Consider the following 22,932-nt stretch of genomic DNA (forward strand, 5'->3'; position numbering starts at 1 on the left):
CCCCCAATGTTTTATACTGCTAAAAACTTTAAAATCTAAAAAAACATACGACAAAACAATTGTTAGAACAATAATTATTGAAAATGACAGGTTTCTAAATCATTTTGCGCTATAATACATAATAAGTGATAAATTACCATTAATTTTTCAAACTATGAATAGGAGCCATTTGAAAACCTGTTCAGATATGGAAAAATGTGAACACTCGATACTTGTTTATAAAATGTACATTAATGGATATTAGTTTAGTTAAAACCTTTTCTAGTCTGTATTACGTTTAGCCTAAATATTGTAAAAATAATGGCAGTTATCATGTGAACAGGATCGCGTTATATATTAATTGCATAAGCTCTTATATACTAATATTATATAAGATTTGGGATCATGATAGTTATGGATTCTGGGATTTATGATCGGAAAAAAACGAAAAACTCTTGGAAATTCCACTATGAGACGGATTTTTAAGGGCTAATTTATATGAAGTATACTTACAACACTTACGTACATATTAAAAACAAAACAAACTTTTAGACGATATACATTTAAAAATCAAATTTTAAGGGTATTTTTATTATTGAAATAACCATAAAACTGCATCGTTTATACATTTACCAAAAGTTTTATTCAGAGAATTTCCTTTTTGGTAAATTGAAAACATCATTAACTGCCTAAGACTAACAGATAATGATAAAAGATAAAATTTATTTTCAAGAAATCAGTTCAAGAAATTCATCTCAGTTGATATAATTCACACCTTAGTCTTTTACAAACATATCATGCAATTACTCTAACAACTATCGAGGATTATAAAGCGTTAACTAAAGATTTAAAAAATACTACTGCAAATACAACTTTTCTATGCACAATGTTGAATTCTGAGGTAGAACGTAAGGTTGTATATTCTATACTATTATGTTTGATGTTTTCCAGTATTTCTATTCATATAATATAATGCAGTACAACGTAAACATTCAGATAGAGTACTCATCAAAGCATTGTGTTTTAAATAACTTTAAAATAAAAGGTTAATGTAATAATAACTTTACTGATGTAGAGGAATAAAAGAGAATTAATATATTGACACCACACATAAAGGTCATTGTGAACTGCTAATCAAAATACGAAATATTTCGTGTGAAAATAGAAACGAATATAGTAAACCTTTCAGGTAAAGTTTCTAATTAGGAGTTGTTGGTTAATTGAGAGTGAGGGGTAGAATCAGAGCTAGATGTAATTGAACTGAGGAAATTAATTGAGCTCTGTGACGAATTTCAGTTTCTGTGTCCACGTTTTAGAGGTGCGTTTTACTGTTGTGAAATCTTTTCTGCCTTATTTAAAATCCTTAAAAATTTTCCAAGTAAGATCAATGTGTAAAATGTTTACTTTTTAAAGCTCTCTGAAACAAATATAAAATTTTCAATACATAATAATTTTAAAAGTTTTAATATATGCTCCTTAAATGATTTTTATATGTAATATATAATAAGGAACGCGCATGAGACGCGCGTTGACATTTCGATGAACATATTTAAATACTTTATTTAAAACTTTTGTGAATTTCTAAGGACGATAAAGGTTATTTTACTGATTAAAAATAGTGGAGGTTAACAATGAAAACTAGAAAATTATACAAAATACAATGTAGTAATGTTAACAAGTAAAACTAGCTTCCAGAATTGGAAATGTGTGATTCTGTTAAAGAGAATGTCCGACATTTACTACATGTGTTTGCTTTGAGAAGTCTTGCCTGTGATAAGTCGTCTCTGTAACATATATACCGTATGTTGTTCCTAGTTATGATTTAAATTAAAAGTTTTTTTACCAAAACATTTGCTCAGTCTATCTCTTCTTTTAGTTTTCTTATGATATAAAAATAGCATTACTTTACTGTTTCATGCTACTGCAATGAAAAGTAAAAATGTTTTCAAATGTGATATTTTATAAAGGAAGTTATTGAATAAATTTAAATTAATAATAAGTACAGTGTATAGGCTATTAGTTTGCCTATTTCAGAGGAAGCGAATGTATATAAATTATAAATCACGTTACTAACTATACTGATCTGATATACAATCCTTAACTTTGTAGATAATCCATCAGGATAGGTAAAACTCAGAAAGCTAAAACATGAAACCTTAATATACTGAAAAAAGCATGCCTTTTAAAAACTTATTTAAGTTTTGAAAAAACTTGTCCAAAATTTCAAAAACATCGGTACTGTAAATATACCATCTATGTCTTGAAGGACTAAAGTTAAAGTAATATAAATTCTCATAACAGTTAAGGAACCAGGTGGTTCAGTAACATAGTAAATGTACCAGTCTTATGAACTGTAATGGAAATCTTCCATAGCTTTTTGGCGAGTGAGCAAAAATGTCTTGTTTGCATTGGTCTTAAGAGTAACCATGACGGTGACAATAACATTGCAGAAAAAATAAATTTGTTAACTAGCTGATTACATCCATATAATATTTTAACACCTGACATAGTAAAATATGAAGCCTAATTAGTCGTAACATTTGTCGAAGAATATTTCTTATTTTTCATACAATCTCAACGAAGCCTATAATGTGACACGTATTGTGGTCTACTTCTACGTTAGAGTAACTGGGAGCTGTTTGAATAAAAAGAGTTTTTTATGACATTTATCTAAAAGATCGTAAGTAGTAGTAAAATAATAGTAAGAGTGAAAACATTTGAGTGTCGGGCTACTCACGGAAATAGAATGAATGGATGTCTTTTTAATACTGAAATATCTTCCCACACTAAGAGATGTTACATATTATATTTGTGTTAACATTTTTGTTTGGTATACATTTAGTTTATTATATATTTTTGAAAACTTTTCAATACCACTCGGTAATATATTACTTCAATTTCTTATTGCAAATTATCCAAGATTAGGATTCCATAAAAACATCATAATCTTTACAAAACATCCAACAATTAAAACGTTAAGACATTTTAAAATAAAATAAATAGGTTACTATTCCATTGGGAGCAATATTACATGGTAGTAATCGAATCCCTATTGTTTCACAAAGAACAGTTCTTTGATCAGTAGAATCAACATAGTAATTTAAGCTTGTAATGAGAGTTGGAACTGAACTGGTTGTTGGAAAAACACAAACCAAGGACAAATACGTAAAACTGAATTGATAAAAAACATGTAGTAAATTTTGCCAGTCTGCATGTCACCCCCATTCCTCCTGGGATAAACAATCACCAACTAGTGACAGTTATTTTATCGTATAGAAATGCAGTAGATAATGCCTTTATACTAACAATATTCCTAAACTTGTATTCTACGTCCTTCGTCAAGCAACGGAAATCGATAAGTTAGGAATGTACTTGGCATTAAGTTTCAGATCAACAATTTGAGAATTAATACCATTATTCGAGGCTTTGGGTGTATGTAACTACTTGGATTAAAAACTTAATATAAATAACATTAAATTAAAGTTTCTTTTTTCTTCAATTCGTATAATCAATAAAATTCAAACAAAATGATTTCTCAAACTTATTTTGAACCTCACGATAAACTCAAACTGGGGAATCTTTCCAGTTCCCGTTATGTTTCAGTAAATTGTTAACATTTAGAAAGAATGCAAATTCTTATTAATGTGCAAAATTACACAAATTAGTTACAAATAATCAAATCGTAACTGTTTTAAAGATGAAACTAATCCTTTGTTAAAACTGGCAAAATTGAGTATCATACATACAAATGTTATTTCTTCTAACGGCTTTCCTTTTTACTAGATTAATTTAACTAAGCAGCAATCTAGTCTTGCGTAACTGCGTGAAATTCATATGAAAAAACTCCCTAAACTAGGTACAGGCGAGGAAAACTTTTAAACGTAAATCAGAAAAAAGTTCACTCAACCAAAATCACTCTTGGAAGTTTTGACACACACACAGAAAGGACTGAAATAGAGTTTCAATATCCCCCTCCCATAATTAACGATGCTATAAAAATATATGTAAGAAACTGGAACCTCAATAACGCTGCTATGGAATTTCATCCGTCCTAAACTATACAGTGGCACAAGACTACTAGTTAAAACTTTAAATTGAAAGATATTTAATGCGGTCATATTTTATAGCTATAGGACAGGACTTTTCAATTATAAAAGCTCAAGGGAAATCGTTAGAGAGAGAGCTTAGACGAGAAACATAGAAATACTAAAGACTGACTTTTATTATAACTTACAATAAGAGTTGGGATATAGCAAAACTAACCTTAATAAGTTTTATATTTGATCTCGTATCAAAGCACTGGTATTAATCTAATTATAATTATAAAGTTCGTATTTAGCTGTACATAGTGAAATGAAAGGCATTTTTTTTTCTTCAGTGAGCAAGTTCCTCACACTAATCTACTAATGAAAGATAAAAGACTATTAACACATAATATTGTAGTAAATGTAATAGTTATATAATGGGTCATTAACAAGTGGATAATAATGGTAGGTACAATTATCAAGAGTATAATATTAAAGCCATCATTGTTGCTATTAATTAAGCCACAACCATTTCAGTAAATAGGGTCAAGTGAGCAACAAATTTAGTTAGGTGAAGTTGGAAACAACTCTACATTTACAACCAAAGGATACAATTAGAAGTTTGTATGGTTATTTTTTTTTACACAAAACAAAGTTAGAATATAGTACGGTCTGCTTACGCTTTAGTTTGCCTCCTATTTGTCTAAAAGTCTATTTTTATATATAAGCTAATTAATTTAAACCACTAAAATAACTTTTCTCAACAGTCTAGTAAAGCGAGTATCCTGAGAAAAGTTGTGAATGAAGAATCGAAATAAACTTTGCCTTGTGAGAAACGCTTTGAGAGAATTAGCAAACTTCAGTTGCAGCTGTTTGACGCTACGGTTGATTTATCCGTATCCTGAAGTTTCGTTTACTTAAGGTGCACAAAGCACAATTACGTATAGAAAATATAATATCGTCAGCATTTTCTACAAAAAGAAATACTAACAAAAACTTTATACAACTGTCCTTGCTTAGTAAAAGAAGATTTCGAATCAGGTCCAGAATCGTCATTGTAATCACTGTTATTGTTAAATTATAATGAAATAGAGAATGTGTGTAATATCTGGACATTAGTATAGGCATAAAAGGAATATAAACTACTTGCGTATAAACAACTTCGTTTAATTGTCATTAAAACTGATAATTGTTGTCTATGTAATATGATACAAACAACCTTGCTACCCGCTGCTCAAGGATAAACTACATCTGCATATTGAACTCTCGCCAAATCCTGGGCAAGACATTAAATCTCTGAGATAATATTGCAAAGCGCCTGCATATACTCGATTCACTTATCTATTTCAATGGCATATTCCGTAGTAACTTACATTATTATTTTAAACAATGTTGCCATTAAATTATTATAATGTTTCACATTGAGCCTTCTACTAAACAAATGTAACACCAGTGATAGACGAGTAGTTTAGTAAGATTTCATATACCGACTCAGATATATGAATTTATATAAGACTTTATAGATAGTTTACTTTCCCTGATTAACTTTTTTTGGTAATCAAGAATATTTCAATTTCAATAACTAAATTACTTTGAATTACATTTCCTGTTTTAACTTCAATACGTACATTCAATTCTGTGCCTTGACACCATGAGGTGTGCAGTCAACATGTTAATAAGAACTCTAAAAAAAATTACAAATATTTGCACTTGCCGGTTTTATTAAATACTAGTGCCATCCAGTCTAAATCATATGTCACTATCATTTTGTTAAATTTTTGTAAGTTTCACATAATTCTGTTATAAATAAACCGCCGCTTCAATTCATATGTAAATTAACCATACCTTACCTTAAATATTTTTAAATTTAGGAGAAGTAACATAATGAATTTATTTTAATTTATATAACTACAAACACAATTATATAAAGTCTAATTTGAAGGCTATTTTTAATTGTCAATCGCGTCACACAACTATGAAATATATTAAAAAGTTTATACATAGTTTGTTTCAAGAATTAAACCAGTTAGTAATTAGTTAATAGATTTATTTAGAGAAACGGCCAATTAAATATTAACTAACTAAAAAAATAAAATAATATAATATATCAAGTTACATTAATTGTTTTATGATCCATGCTTTATAACAATTACAAAAAGATTTACTTTGTAACATGTATGAAACAAATAATAGTGAAAAAATACTTCAATTTACTGAAATAATAGAGGTAAATTATTTTATTTCCGCTATAAAAACACACCAAGTTTTACATTCACTCTATAATCGTACTAATTAACAAGGAAGTTTCCTTGAAAATTTCAATGATACCTATTCCCATACCTCTAAATAAAAATAACTAGCAACATATTATCAAGAGACCTCACAAACTTTAATCTAAAAAAAAAGAAAGATTTATACACGATTTAGGTATCGATGTAGGGAACATTGGCAGCTAAGACCATTAGGCACTTTGGCAGTTCAGGCCTTAGGAACTTTTGCAATCAACACATATGTACTTGTAACTTTCAACAAAATATTTCATGATTATTTTATCAATACGACAATTTTTACCGTGTTATTGTGTATAATTATATCATAATTAATGTAGTAATAAGTTTATGTACGTTATAATCTAATAATCACAAAAGATCAATTATACCATGGCGAGTTTATGCTGAATGTATATGCATCTACACATTGGGATATAGTTTGTATGTTTTGCGGGATTGCTTTATAACAATGACCATTAGTCTCAAACAACACGTATGTCATGAATTGTACATAATAATAATAATATAAATAAAATAGTACCTTTATTTGATTTTTGTCTTCACGGGTAAACTATTCAACAGCTTGTACTGACACTTTCATTGACATTCTTAGGATCCTTGGTATAATAGGCTAATTATTATTTCGATAACCCCTTCAGACTACGCCCGGCTGGCCTTTAAAGTAGCAAACAATCCCATCTTGGTATTTAAAGTTGCGAAATATAGATTTACAGAGTCTGTCAAATGTAATGAACTGTTCTGTGTAAATATTGTTTTGAGACTGTACAAATGTATGTTTAATTAATTTAATAGCAATTATTTTTGTTTACATTTATAGAGTAAAAATTCTCTAGGGATTAAACATTTATTTTCACGCTGTTATTAATTTTCAGCGATTAGATAAGTACTCATCTACCTTAGAAGAAGTCCTGAAGTATAAGATGATCAGAATTTGACTCCGAAGACCCCCTTGAAGCAGTCGGGGAGAACAATGCTAGATGAAAGTTCGCTGGACTGTAATTTTTGAACTAATCTGCCAATTTCTGTTTTAAATTTCCTATACTGTGAAATATATTTTTCAGTTCGTACAGAAACAAACACTTAAATAGTGACATTGTTAATGTACTGTAAATTTGTAGCAAATTTTCAGTATTAAACATAAGTAATGTTGTCATTTAATTTTAGTATAAACTTAAATGCCATGCGGGAAAATGACAAAATGAACTATTAACTATATCTAGCATACTCTACATTGACTCCACAGTGCCGTGTCCAAATAAAAAATTAATAGCTTAACACGACCACCATCTTGTGTGGTAAGTTTTTACTAAATAAGCATTATCCAACACATTCAAGATACCATAAAAATCTGTTTTTCATTACAATCGAACCTTAACACACCATTGATGTATGTATGTAATTAGGACTATTAAAAACCATAGAATATAATAAACTTACATTCAATTTAGAGTAGGATAATATAAAAATAATAGTTTTTCAGCCGCAGACTTAGACAAGTGTAAGAACTTACAGAACATTTACATAATCATAAATTCTAGTTTGTTCCATACTTTTGCTTACACCCAGTTTATTCCGTAAATTTGCTTTCATATTTGTAATTAAATAATTAAAGTCTACTCCCAAGTAACTAATAAATAATATATTATGTATTGGTATAATTATGCTACAGGTTTTAATATGTTACATAATACAATGCCGTTAATCATAAATTAATTTGTTCTGATATTTTCGTGCTGGCATCATAATTTTGTATAACCATTTGAAAATGTTTTTCTAACGATCAGCTACATACTATGTAGTGAAATGCAACATCGTAAACCTCAAAGTTCTCCTTATAGATGTGACTTTTCATGCTACACTTTAAGTCTATAGATCGTTCGTCCAGATGTCGTGCGACCTGAGAGGCAGATAGATAGATGGACAGACTAACTAATAGAAGTAATTTGTTGTCACCAAATAATATAGAGTAAAAGTCTTCGCTTACGCTCAACGAAGATTATTAGAACTTTTTAGAATACAAATTATTTTATTATCATATTTATCAAACGTACGTTAAGAGGAGTGTACGATAGTAACAATATTTTTATAATGCTTGTATTTCTATATTAATGATAAAACAATATTTCTGAAAATAAGAAAGTAAATGGGAATAAATAAATAGCTTTTTAGTTATGCATTTTTCACATTTTAACATAATGATATGAATTTGCAATAGAAAAATTATATTCTGATTAAATATTATTTTACAAACTATAATATTTCTATTTACATTACCTTTTTACATTCTGTGACTCCTAAATAGTTGCTACATTCAGTAACATAGATTTTCATACAAGCCAGAGCTAAAAGGTAAAACAAGATTTACGTTTGCCACATTTTAGCTGCCAGTGTTATTGGTATACATCAACCGAATATTGTCACTTTGTACTAAATTACTTAGTAAAAATAAAGTATGCAAATACAGTAGTTTACATTACTATTATGTGGAAATATTCTTTTTATTAATATCAGAAATATAAAAACAGACTAGACATTTGATTGTGGATAGTACGTTAAACGGAATTATCTTTGAAAACCAAAGTTTTTTTGTTTAAATTTCAACAATTATTTACTGTCCTTAAGTATAATTTGTATAGTTTCGATTACAATAGTTATTACTATGTTATACTCCATACTTTTTTGGATTTACTGTATAAAATCATGTATTACTGAATATTGTATGATGCAAGTTTGAATATTTATACATTGTTAGTATTGTGTAGTTTATATGTTGTGTGTTTTAATATATTTCCGTTGCCATAGTTTTTTATTAATACGTAAAATAGATAACTCTAAAATCTCGGCCTATAAGTTGACACAGACGCCTAACTTTCAGTAAAATAACTTAATGTCAATGAGCCCACAAACAATGGAGACAGTCTCGACACAGAGTCTCGTAGCTCTTTCTCTTTTCAACAATTGTATTGTAGACATCCATTGTTCTTCATCGTGTTAAATAAAACTTTCTCGTCTATCGTCCTTTTTTATATAGACTAGTTTAATTTTGGTTGCAAATTTCATTATATCGTTTGTTATCCATATACAATAATACGTAACGAGTCAATAATTATAAATGAAAATTATATTTTTCAAATTTGTATCTTTAATTATAATGTCTAATTTTATTAAATTCTATAAGAAGGGAAATGTATTGGCATATTTCATTAATTCAGTCAGAAATTAAAGTGTTGTCACTTACACGTGTTTCATTTATGATAAACTCAATTAATGATGGCTCAATTTCTATTATGATACCTTCAATATGTAATAGAGTTGTAATTTAGTTGACTAACTTAAACAACTCGACTGTCTAAAGGCTTGTTTGGTTAATAACACCATAGTAAGTAATGTGAAGAGGAATGTAATTTTTAATGACCTGCTTTGTTCGCATATATTGATAACTTTTATTTCACAGGAATATACTTATGTAGTTGCTATAAATTCTTTTTCATTATGCAGGAGAATAAATTTAGCACTAAATTACCTTCTATCCATTTGGTAATTGGTTTTATGTATCTTTTATTCAACTACTTAATATGTGGCTAATACACCTACTCATCTCAGTGTACAATTTTCTCCAATAAGATAAATTATAGTACTTGGTACAATTGCAAAAATGTGATTAGCCATTTTTTATTTTTTTTTAAATCAATATCAGTATTGTGTTCTATCATGAATGTATTTCGTAAATAACTCTAGGAGTTTGGATTTTATATTCACAAACTCGTAAAAGGGTATGAGTAGACCAAAGAAATCAGTTGTTCATTTGTAAACAAGTCTTTACCCCAAATATTAGCAGGAGTAAAATTATTTTTCAAGACTGAAATAGTAAAGTAATTAATTTTGGAAGTTTAGCCCAAGAGACAAGTTCCAGTTAACGACTAAATTTATCAATTTCTAATCCGAACGATCCCTTAAAAGTATCCAGTTCGAAACAAACTAAAACAAAATATACTAGAAACCCTGTAACAGTATGACACCTTTCTTCTATTTTTGTAAGTCTTATATCAATTTCTAATGTAAATTAAAATACTTAAACACAACACGTTACCTCAAAATACTTAAAAATTAGGTCTTTTTATCTCAGAATCCCATCCCTTAATATATATAAGGACTGTCAATAACTTAATAACATGAATTAGATACCTTCTTTATAGCTAATCATTAACGTAAGAATTACATACAGTGTTTATTCAAGAGGTTAAAAATAATTTGTGTACTACGAACACAATATGTATGTAAATGGTTGAAACCCGAGTATGTTCAACAGGGAGTTTACTTAAATAACAACAGTGTTAATAAAATACATATGAAATATTTGTTAAATAAATACTGATATATCATCATTCTATATACGCGTTGTCTTTGATCTAATTCTGTTAGGAATAACATTCATGTATGAACATATTAAAGTAGTGTTAATATTTATTTTATTGGTTAATTGGCAAACACATACACTAAAAGACAAAATGGCCATGAGTATGCATTCTGTACGACGCTACATAATTACCAAAAAATATAATTTGTAATTAATGTTCTGTAATATTCTTTGATTTCATTAACACTTTTTAAGACCGTAGTTAATAGTATATTTAATTTCTGTGATTTTTGGAATTTTGGAGAAACCTATCCCTTATTATTATTTATAAATAACAGAATAATTTTGGAATGCTTTCCTTGATTTAACAAACAATTTATACTGCTAATGGTTTATATAGTTATGGAGAACTACTTTTTAAAACTGTAATTTATAAATTATAAAAAGTGTTTAATTTATTTAATTTTTATTGTCAATTTATAAAAACACAAACCTAGTTTATAAAACCGTGTTCAATTTAAGGCCTGAAATTATTTTCGTTGAACTGTATACTTATTCTAATAATAAATACTGTACTCAATTAAAGTTAAACAATTACATTTTCAATAAACTTTAAGTATTTAATAAAGCAATACTGAAAATTTATGTTACCTTAGTTGTGCACATTTTTAAATGTGCTAAACTGTATAAGTTAATGGGAAGAGAAAAAATTATAAAGTATAAGGAAATACATCTTTATCCGGTAATGTACTTTTTCTATACATATAATTATATAACAATGCTTTCAATAAATAGTTTATTATGTTTATTAAATATTTTCGTTGTGTAAATAACTAAACCTCATATGATATAAGTATTCTAATGATTTATCTGCAAGCAAAATAAACAAAAGTGTAAATTTATGTATACTGTTAAAAACTGTCAATAACTCATACGTAGTTAACACACATATATGTAGAGATTGCACGGTTTATCTGCTTCGTCGGATGAATAGTTTAAAAAAAAATTATTTTGAAAAAATGTATTGCAGTTTGAAGATACTATTAATATAAATACTTTTACTGTAGTAACAAAATATTAATTTATATAGTAATGTTTACTAAGTAATTTTCTTTTTGTTAATTACTGAGGGTTTTATTAATAAAATAAGTTTTATAATATATAACCTCCAAATTAGGAATTGATAAGTAAATGTTTTTTTTATATTGGATAGTAGCAGTGTAAACATATCTTAAATAAAATCGCATGGTATATTATTTTATATGGTATCTACATTAAAATATAATGTACCTACTTTATTGTTCTTATTAATAAATATTTGGTATAAAATGGTCTTAAATCACAATGATGTATAAAAATCTAATATTTTAATGAAGAAATAAATGTTGAGGATGATTTTTAATGATGGTCAGACTTACTATATACAACATACAGTACATAAAAAAAGGAAAAGAAGTGTCTGGACATACAAATAGTACTATGTGAGGACTTAATTAATCAATATATACCCTTGGCAAGGTGCCATGTGACCTATTGTGTTGCCATTGCAGTACCTTCGAGACTAAAAGAGGGTTTCGGTTTTTAAAGGTCCCCTGTGGACGACAATATTATAGATGCTTTTAGATATCTTGGAGCTAGTATACAATTTTATCATGCAACTAGCGCATACAAGTATTAGTTTAGAATTTAATGTTAATGTAGCTTTGTAATAATATACTAGTGTATAATATTTAAAACTTATATTGTATGAAGGAAACAGGATTTTTCCGGACATTTGCCATCGTTCAGTGAAACAAGAAAACAGTAACACTACGTTTCGAGATCTGCAATCTGATCTCTTCTTCAGGTAAAGAACTAACCTAATACATAATTACAAACTAGGTTAAAATAAACAAATCTTACTAAAGCGTTGTGGCACGCCTAAGTCAGGAATCACAACCTACATGTTGTTGTCAACTTCACTAACACTAAAGACATGCACTTAATACAAAACTATACAAAACACTAATCATTAAAACTAAACTACGGAATACAGGTCACAATACGTCTTCACTCGTCTACTAACCACCTACGACTGAGGTAGGTCTACTAAGATTTGTTTATTTTAACCTAGTTTGTAATTATGTATTAGGTTAGTTCTTTACCTGAAGAAGAGATCAGATTGCAGATCTCGAAACTTAGTGTTACTGTTTTCTTGTTTCACTGAACGATGGCAAATGTCCGGAAAAATCCTGTTTCCTTCACAATCCTTCCATCGTCAAAAATAACCTTTAAACAAAGAATTATATTGTATAATGCACCTTTTCTATTTTTTGATCGTCTATATATATTTTGATGGAGGTAAAAGTCAACCATAGAATAATCTCTAAAAAGTTTTTCACTGTAACTAGGTTAACTCTAATAAAAACACTATCATTAACTAACTTATAACTCCTATAGAGGTCCCGTCACAGCATTGTTTATATCAGTGACACTGTCACTCCAACTGCAAGGTGTTATTGGAAACTGATTTTGGAAATTGCTGAGTAGTCATATATCTACTGGCATAGTCAGAATACCTTTATCCCTTAACCGTTATTTATGTACTGTAAATGCACAGGATTCGCAAGGAAATCTATCTTGTCAGCTTTATGTAAAGAACGATAGAGTTCTTTACATTTTATGTAAAAAAAATATGTTCCATCAGTTTAATAATAATGATAGAAACAAAAATAAGAAATTATTTAAATTTATCTTACTAATAATGTCCATAACTATTCATGTAAATAGTAATATTAATATAAATCTCCTCACCTGATTGGAGGGATGTTTAAGCTTAATATATGGCGAAAATAATCCTTATTGGGAGAATTATATCTAAGTATACAATCACAACCTGTGGCATAGACACGAGGCTTTAACATTTTAATAAATAGGAAAGATCATATGTGTCTCGAGACGATTCAATATTTACACTATGGACTTTTTCAAGAACAAACGCATACAGAAAGAATACCCGTCTGATTAAAATGCTTCTCTCTTTAACGAATACTAAATTAATGCAGAATAGAAATAGAAAATTTTCAATGTTTAAATAGATTATTTAAACATCTACACTTAATTTCCGAAGCTTTGTGTGTTATCCCACAGGTCAGTTTCAATAATTAAGAGAAAGTAAAACACTACCTCTCAATCATATACCAACATGGCAATAATACACTTAATGATCTGGTAACACGCAGCTTTTAACTAAGGCACTTCCTAGGATCTGTACTTGGACTATGAGAAACCATTCGTAATTCCTGAAGTCAGTCATGATCATTGAATAATTTCCACTTTTGTACTTTAAACCGTCCCTTTGGAATTAGACCAGGAAGCTGATACCCTTCAACAGAGTGTCACCGTTAATAAACAGAGTTTATTTCTCGACAATCATTGCATCGTTTAGAACACAGACGTCAAAATTGCTAAATTCCTACATAATAATGTCACAATCAAATAGAACCGGAAACCCTAAATGGTATTTTCATAGAGATTGATCATCCAAAGCGCGTACAAAAACCAGGTGTGGTAACAAAAATATATTAACGAACTTGAAAGTACTGATATTGAAAGCTACAACTTTATCAAGTAACATTTCATAATTAAGAATAATTAGGTAGGCTATGCGACAATAATTGTACTACACCGTATACAAGGGCGTTCGTTATCAATAGGTGACATATTTGCAAACTTTGTTAAGGATGCCATAGTTGTACTTCTAATATTGCGACATGACGTTAACAAACATTAGTGTCTAGATAGCGGCATGTATTTAAAATAAGTATTCCTCAGGTGATAGAATAAAGACCATCGTAACGCCATAAACATTATATGAAAGGGAATCACACTAAATAAAAAAATATAATTAACAATATTTAGGTGCTTTAAAGTTTTCTGAAAGAAGTTATAAAAGTATACAACAGAAAGATGCAACAGAAATACAGATGCAAGTTTATGCTGTTGTATAAATTGAAGTATCTAATGTCTCTTTGCATGAAATATAATTTGCTTAGATTAGTATTAGGAGGTTGTTCTAATATCAGTGCAAATTAGCAAGCCGCCCATGTCTCAATTTCATATTTCATGTGTATGCCGGCATGTTCACTGAAAAAATGTATGTGCAATAAAAAATTTGTTACAGCATTGAAGTTTCCAATAAATATTAAATGTTTAGGAGTCAGTGTTGGTACAAAAAGCATGTTTACCCCACTGTGGGAGATGGAAGAAGGTTTAAGCAGCTTATTACAAAGCTATATCGTCAGTAAAGATACGCGCTTAATGTAAGCTTGGTAGCGCTCACTCTCGCTCTAGAGATTACATATATTTTAATCCTAATATTCATCATTTATTAAAGTTTATCTACTAATATATTGTAAATACTCTAACAAGGAAATTATTTAATGGACTCTTTTTATTTACTATGCATCGACTAACGCAAAACCCGGAAGAGTTCTTAGTTTACCCAAAGACAGTGATTAGGGCCTACTCTCAGAAGACCCCCATTACTTCATCTGTTGTCTGTGACACCAGCCTTTTTTTCTAATATTTGGAAAGTGATAATGAATTTCCTTTAAATCCTACTGTCCTTAGGCATGTAAAAGTTCAGTGAAACCTTATGGAGTAAGTGCACTATCATCTTTATGATGGTTATTTAGAAATTAAACTTTATGTAAAAGTCTACAGCGACTTAAGACGAATGGTCGCCATAACATAAACCACACCATACTATCACCACACCACGTGCCTTATGGTAGACTTAAGGCATATGGTGGTATGGTGGCTTATGTGGTTGTCTTTAAACAGACAAACACATAGATAGACAGAAATAAAACTCAAATCCCTTGATCGTTAGGCTTTGCTAACGATCAGCCTATAAGTGTACGTTATTCATTATGCCATAAGGATCTTTTTAACTTATTATGCTAAAATTTCTGATTAAGCTATAGATCTACGTGGGGAAGTAATATTTAACATAGAATTTTGATTTAGCAGTGTGTGAACAATACTTAAAAGCACAGGCTCGGGCAGGAGATACACAAATATTGTATTTAACTCATTCTTTATAACACCTGGCTACTGGTACTAAAAACCCTATGTCAGAACTAAAGTTTTCGTCAGATCAGACACCTAAAACTTTTACATTATTTTAAAGTAACGCGATCGATATTGGATATGGTATAAATCTTTCTTTAAATATAACAGCAGATAATTATATGTTTTTAACTATGTTATTATTTTTAACATGTCACTCTCTGAAGCTATATCTCACGCACACACTGAAAAATTTTAATCACTTACCTTCTTGCTTTTCTACCTAAGCCTGATTATAAAATCCCAGTATTTCTAAGTGGACTAATTAAAAGTCTTCTTTTTCTGTGTTATGGAATATCATATTAAAAAGCTATTTAAAGCTATGGTTAATAACAAATATTTTACAAATCCTAGACTTATTATACCATATTAAAGCAATCAACTATCATTCTCAAGTATAATATACGACGGAATACCCAAAAGTAACCAGAATAGCACTGTTTATGTCCGAGCTTGTGTAGTACGCATTGCTATTACTACGCGTGTATTGCTGAGCTCATAGGCAGTTCAGTGCCACCTGAAATGTAAAAATGGCTTATTCCTTTCGTGCAAAAGTGACTGTTTATTTAGTACTGTTTTTTTTTTGTTTTTTAGTTTTTATGACGGCAAGTTTAGGTGAATAATGTAGAGCGGTGAGATTTCGTTTTCTACTCTGTAACAATGCTACTGAAACTGTTCTAATGTTGAAAACAGCTTACCAAGTTGAAGATATGGGAAAGACCCAAAATTTATGAGTGGGTTGCTCGATTTAGAAGTAGCAAAATATCGATTGATGAGAAACCTCGTTTTGGATGTCCATTACCCACCCGAATCGTCGAAAATATTCAAAAACCTCGACAGCCTGTACTCACATACCGTCGACAGACAGTTGATCAAAATGTTACAGATTAGTGGGTTATCACAGTTGTTGCCAGTTATTGAAGTGGTACTGAAAGAATAGCTGGTTACATTGAGAACGAACTGCAGCATTTAGTGAAACTACTTTCATCTTATGTAAAAAATACTGATGATTTTATTTATGAACTCTGCCAAATGAATCACCCTTTACCAAAGAATTTTATCCTTGTCACATTATTTTCATGTCACACCATTTTATACAAACTTCCCACATGATGACATAACTAAAATTCAAAGCCATCTACCCCATTAATCTTAACATTCATAGAGTGTAGTCTGACATTGAACTGTTTTAAATTTAAAGAAAATTTCAACATACAAATAAAGGTACAGCCATAGAAACATGAATTATGCAACATGCTTATGCAAATATTTTATGGGCTTATTTAAACAAAAATTTATTAAATTTCTAAAGCAATCTTCCTCTGATTTGGTATTGATACTTTATAATATTTCCTTTTATGGCAACATGGTGAAGACCTGTTCAAAGATTTTCTAGATTCTCTAAATAAGATTTCTTCATTCTTGAACAATCATTGCTTTCCTAGTAGTTGGTTTTAGAAGAAGGCTTTCTTAAAACCAAAATTAATGTTAAAGATACCAATACTATGCAACACATGTAAAAAAGAGTATCCCAAAAAGTTTAGCTATTCTAGCAAAGAATCCTGAGAAACCTGTATATAAAAACTAAATAGTAGACCAAAGAACTTTATTTTAACAAATTTTTCCCTTACGATGAACTTAAATTTATTACTGCATTGTACTCTGGACTTTGGTATTTTAAAAAACCAAAAACATTTTTTGTATTGTATTAAAATTTGATTTACTAAAAATGGTTTATTACGCATTCGTACAATCTATTCTACAGTACGGAATTATTGCTTGGGGTGGGACATTTAAGAGCTCGCTGTTACCATTAGAAATCGTCCAAAAAGCAATTATTAAAGCTGCCTTGATAAAAACCCGGCTTTATCCTTCAGAATTGTTAGTTGATGAATTTAAGGTTTTTAACGTTAAACATTTATATGTTAGAAACATTATAATGTACATGTTTAAAAACCACAGTTATATTTTTAACCAAGTAAGCCATAGTTACTCGACAATATTGGCAGTATCCTCTGGGATTATTACCCCGAAATTAGATTATTACCCCGAGAAGTCTATCAATTACAACAAATTCACACTACATTGCAAATATCATTTTTCCTAAATTATCAGATTGCCTTAAGCTGCCAAGTGTGTACAAATCCGTCACTTTTAAAAAGAAAGTAACCTTATGGCTACTAAATATAGCTAGGGGTGAGTTACAATATTTTATAACTTCTTTGTATGCAAATTAGCTTAATTTTTGACGTGACAACGTCTTAAATTAGGTTGCGGCTCGGAGTCACTCATGAAAAAGTGTAACGCCCGGTAACGTTACGATGCCCGTCCAGTGGGTCCGCCGCACGGGATCCGCACGGGATAAAGCAGATAACTGTGGGTCCCGCCGCACGGGATAAAGCAGATAACTATGTTTATTCGTGAAAATGTGGAGTGCTTAGATTCGTCATTTACAACAACTAAAACAATAAAGGTAAATAATTGTACACTGATATTTCATTATCGTAAACTATGATTGATTGATTAATTGTTAGATTGACACAAAAGTTGAGAAACTGAGTTTATAGGTTATGTCATACTATTGACAAATGTTGATAGTGTTAAGTAAATTATTAGTTTAAATCACTCTGCAATCAATCGGAATTCAGTCGATTGAGAAGAAACAGCGCGTATTGCTAGTCAAACATTTAAAATAACAAATTATAACCTCTAAACCTGTCATAACAGTGCGACCAAACAAACGAACTAAACCGACCAATCACCACGCGCGGAGTTAGAATTTAACTGTGTTTAGCAAGAATTTCAAATTCCAATTTTAGTAAATGTTTTATTCAACTTTACCATTTACAATAACAAATTTTAATTAATTTCAAATTATGTACAATGTTTTAGTAAACAAAATATATTTCTATAGTTAAAATTTGTGCAATTCTTATTTTCATTCAATTCCTTGTTCCTATTGTGCAATTTAATAATATTCATATCAATAAGTATTCTACCGAGAAAAAGACGTTGTCACGTAAAATCTTCGCCCGTAAAACCGACTTTACAGGCAACCATAATTTTTTTAACCTATGTTCATGAGGAGCATTGACAGTGGGCTGGTGTCGTGATGTTTGACAATTCGAGGACTTTAGCTGCGCGCGTGACCTTGAGTGTGTGGTGATAGGCGGGAGGGGTGGCGGGGTAGCGTTATGCGCTGCGTCCCGTAAACATTTCCTGTAAATCATGGGTAAAACCCTCCTTTCAGGAATCGTATTGGCCCAAATAACCCACCACACTCGCTAAAATCAGGCTGTTTTGTAACAGCGCTGATTGTGGTGGAATAAAATAATAAGATAATACCAAAATAATAGCATAAATAGGACTTATCCTTATGTTTCCGTTGTTATAGTGTTGTTTAACGTGTTTTTGAAAATATTATTATTTGTAAATACTAATCGGCAAATCGAAATCGTGAATTTAAAGTCGTTAAAGCGTATGTTGCGCCTTCATCCCAGCGGCTGGCACGTAAACGCAACCCGCCACACAGATAGCGTTTACTTGTTGAAAGGTAGTATTAGGGCTACGAGCACAGCTAAACTCCTCCAACTGTAACTTTGTAGGATTGAGTGTTGAGAGAGTGTCTTTTGATGATGGTAAATGTAGGGACGGAAGGGGGGAGATAAAGTAAAGGGGTGAGTGGAGGGGGGGGAGAGAGAGAAAGAGAGCGAGAGAGAGAGAGATTATGTTGGTTATGTGTGGCGTGAGTGTTATAATTGTGTAAGAGGTTCGAAGCCTCCTAATAAACCGGTATAATGTTTTTATTTTGGATCAAATAAGTTTTATATTGTTGTTATTATTTATTAATAATCCATTATCGCATTGTCATTTCGCTGTGTTTGTCTGGATTGTCTTCTTACTGTAAAACACTTATTTTGTTGTAGCTACGGTGTATTTGTTTTTTTTCTTGTAATTATGAGTATACATAAGTTGCATGCTGCTGATCGCTAAGGTCTCGATCTCTACACACATGCTAAGGCCAAGTGGAGATCATTTCCTGTTTTTGCATTTATGTTGAGATCTTTGTATCTATGAGGAAATAAATAAATATCCATTCTATATAAATATCAATAGTAATTAGTTTGTTAGTTATAGTAGTCATTAGTTACTTGCCAAAATAAAATTCCATAATCAAACCTGATATTGTTCAATCATCATCGTAAACTAAAGATATATTTTCAAAACCACATATATCATCTTTAGAAGACAAACAAAACCTTAAAAATATGTATTCCAAACCAATCCTAAACATAAAAATCGTGAATAACAATTTTACGGTTGTAAACCCTGTCAAAAAACCACGTTCTTATACATACAAAATAATGCCTTTGGTCAAACTTTTAGCAGTACCATAAACTAATAAAAAGTATCCAATTATAAGAATATTGCATTCTATTCAAGCAACTTAATATGCCAGTAAGTTTTCAATTCTTTTTATGAAGATAAAAGCATCTCGCTGTTGATCTCCTGGGATCACAATCGGGACACAACATTGAAAATTTTTACAAATTAAAATCATCAATAATATTACATTGCAGGCCAACGACGATAAAAACATATTTAATTTTAGAAGGAGCAAAACTGCTCATAAACTTATATTAAAATAAAAATTTCCTTTCAGTTTGAAACTTTGTTATTTTAATAAATTTGTAATCATGCTCTTTGGCATTTATGATGAAACAACGGCTGTGAGGTATTTGATCACTGTTTATTATTCAATTACTGTTATTTTTCGTGTTATTTTCTAGCTAGTTTAATAATTCTTCATTTGTAAATATTTATACAATTTTACGGTTGAAGAAGTAGGTAAAGACGTACGAAAATTCATAACGAGTATATCAATATATGAATTTTTTATTACAAGATAATTCACACTTGGTACATATTTATTAGGTTTATTTTATTTCTTCTTGAATTTGTTTAAAATAACCAAACAATTTTATACAGACACATCGTAGAAAAACATCCCACCAAATGGAGAAATTGCCAGCCTTAAACAGTTATCGATATTTGCGTAAAAGACTTGGCATTAAAAATTACTAATAAACAACAGAAAATATGAACAGCAAAATTTATTAAAAACTAATTATTTGCCAATATTTCAAGAGGACTATACTTTAATAGCCTACACGTATTTCAAACCAAATTTATTTTTTAACTATATGACCTGATCACAGAATCGTCTTACAGTTTACTCGTGATGATTGTTACGGTTCTTGCATATTCGACAATAATAATTTTTTAACTATGAAAATTCATAATGCAGATTGGATGTTAATAAACTATAAAATTGGTAAATTATTTTATACAACATATAAAATGATAATAGGAATATTTACCAGGTTATGTATAAAATTACTTTCTTATTTTCTTCATAAAATAAACTATTGGTTTTTAATAACAATAAGATGGGTTTAGTTATATTAAACGTTTTAAACGGTTTTCATATTTCATATATGAATTATAATCACTTTATTATATTCATACATCGTTATTCTTTGAATCAACTGAAAAACTTCCTTCCCACTATAGACTGCAGTGAGATAGAGACAAATGAAACCCTTTGGTTCTCTAGGGAAAAGGGTAAACATTTTCTCCTAGTATCCTGGGAACAACATTTATCAACTTTTATCTTTAATACTTGATAGAAATATAAAATTTATACGTATTTTGTTTAAGTTTTATTTATAAACCATTAATTTTAAGTTATTTTATTTATACTAATCATTTGTATTTGTGTAATATCAACTTCCTAGTGTGGAGCGAAGGAATTTATCAAAAGTTGGGGTTAGTTATATCTTATAGTTATACAATGGAAGCGGATATAGTAACATACACTCTCACGTTTAAAGCTGGCTACAGAAATTGAAACTCTAATAGAGATCCACCCACCCCCACAGTCATCTTCCGCAGTGAATTAGACTTATCGATCTGCACTTTTAACTCCCAATATCTCAACATTTGTGTTAATAGTATTAGTAAACTGTTTTACATAATTTCGAGTACATTATGAATATTTACCGATCTGGTAAAAATCTATTGCACTGACCCAGCTAGTAGAATTGATAATTACTAGAATATTCTAGAATAGAATCTGATATTTGGTGTATAAGTACGAAATAAATTCGAAAATAATAAGTTATGTTACTCATAGTTGGTAAACAATAAAATTAGTATTGAAATCTAATCAACCGACACTATCAAAAGTAAAGTATGTTTCATGCGAAAATAAATGAGCTGCTTTCAATTCATACAGCAGCACAAATATAAATCTGTATTTCAGTTGTAAGATATTATAATTGTTTTTAGATACATTTTATATCACATTATATGGCTGCCTAAATAATAACTATTCCATTAGATTGGTAAAAACCATACCATTTTTATGGTACATTTTATAGTATTTACACATCAACAAATTATTTCTTTGTTATATACATCTCAGCTCAGAAAATGCGGGCTACGGGATAATGTTATGATTAATTTAAGACATTACTCGTATAAATTATGAACATAATTAAATTGACTGCAAATCATCTTTCAGCTACGCAAATTTTGTTGGAGGTTGAAACGGAAGACTGTCAAAACAGTTACATGAAGTGATCATTTTCTTTTCAGATCATAATGTTCTTACCTTATCACCACCTACAGCACTGTCATAAACGTAAAGAGTGATGTTAAATGGGCGTCAACTAAACATATACAGACCCTTATATAGCTGTATTTTTAAGAATTTCAGTCGATTTCTAACTTAAGGTAAGTTTGTCTGCCAATTTTAAGAATAGCCAGGTTTTGAGTTTAAGCAATGCCTATTGATACCGGCTCATTTCTGGCTATTAGAAAGTATATATTATTTAAGTTATTCTGGAGTATATTTTATAGTACAGTATTTCAAGAGTATTTATACAGGCTTAATATATGTTGAAAAATCTATATAAACACAAATAATTTCAATACTACTTATAACAGTCTCTTTATTAAATTATAATATTGAATTATTTTACGCATTAATAAAAGAGAATTTAAATTTTGTTTTAAACCAATTGTTAATATGTATATTGTATTATGTGTAAGTATAAAATGCGTAATACAGAGGAAAAATATCTTTAGAATAACTTAATATTTT

Source organism: Homalodisca vitripennis, chromosome 2 (assembly GCF_021130785.1).
Source record: "Homalodisca vitripennis isolate AUS2020 chromosome 2, UT_GWSS_2.1, whole genome shotgun sequence".
NCBI classification, from domain to species: Eukaryota; Metazoa; Arthropoda; class Insecta; order Hemiptera; family Cicadellidae; genus Homalodisca; species Homalodisca vitripennis.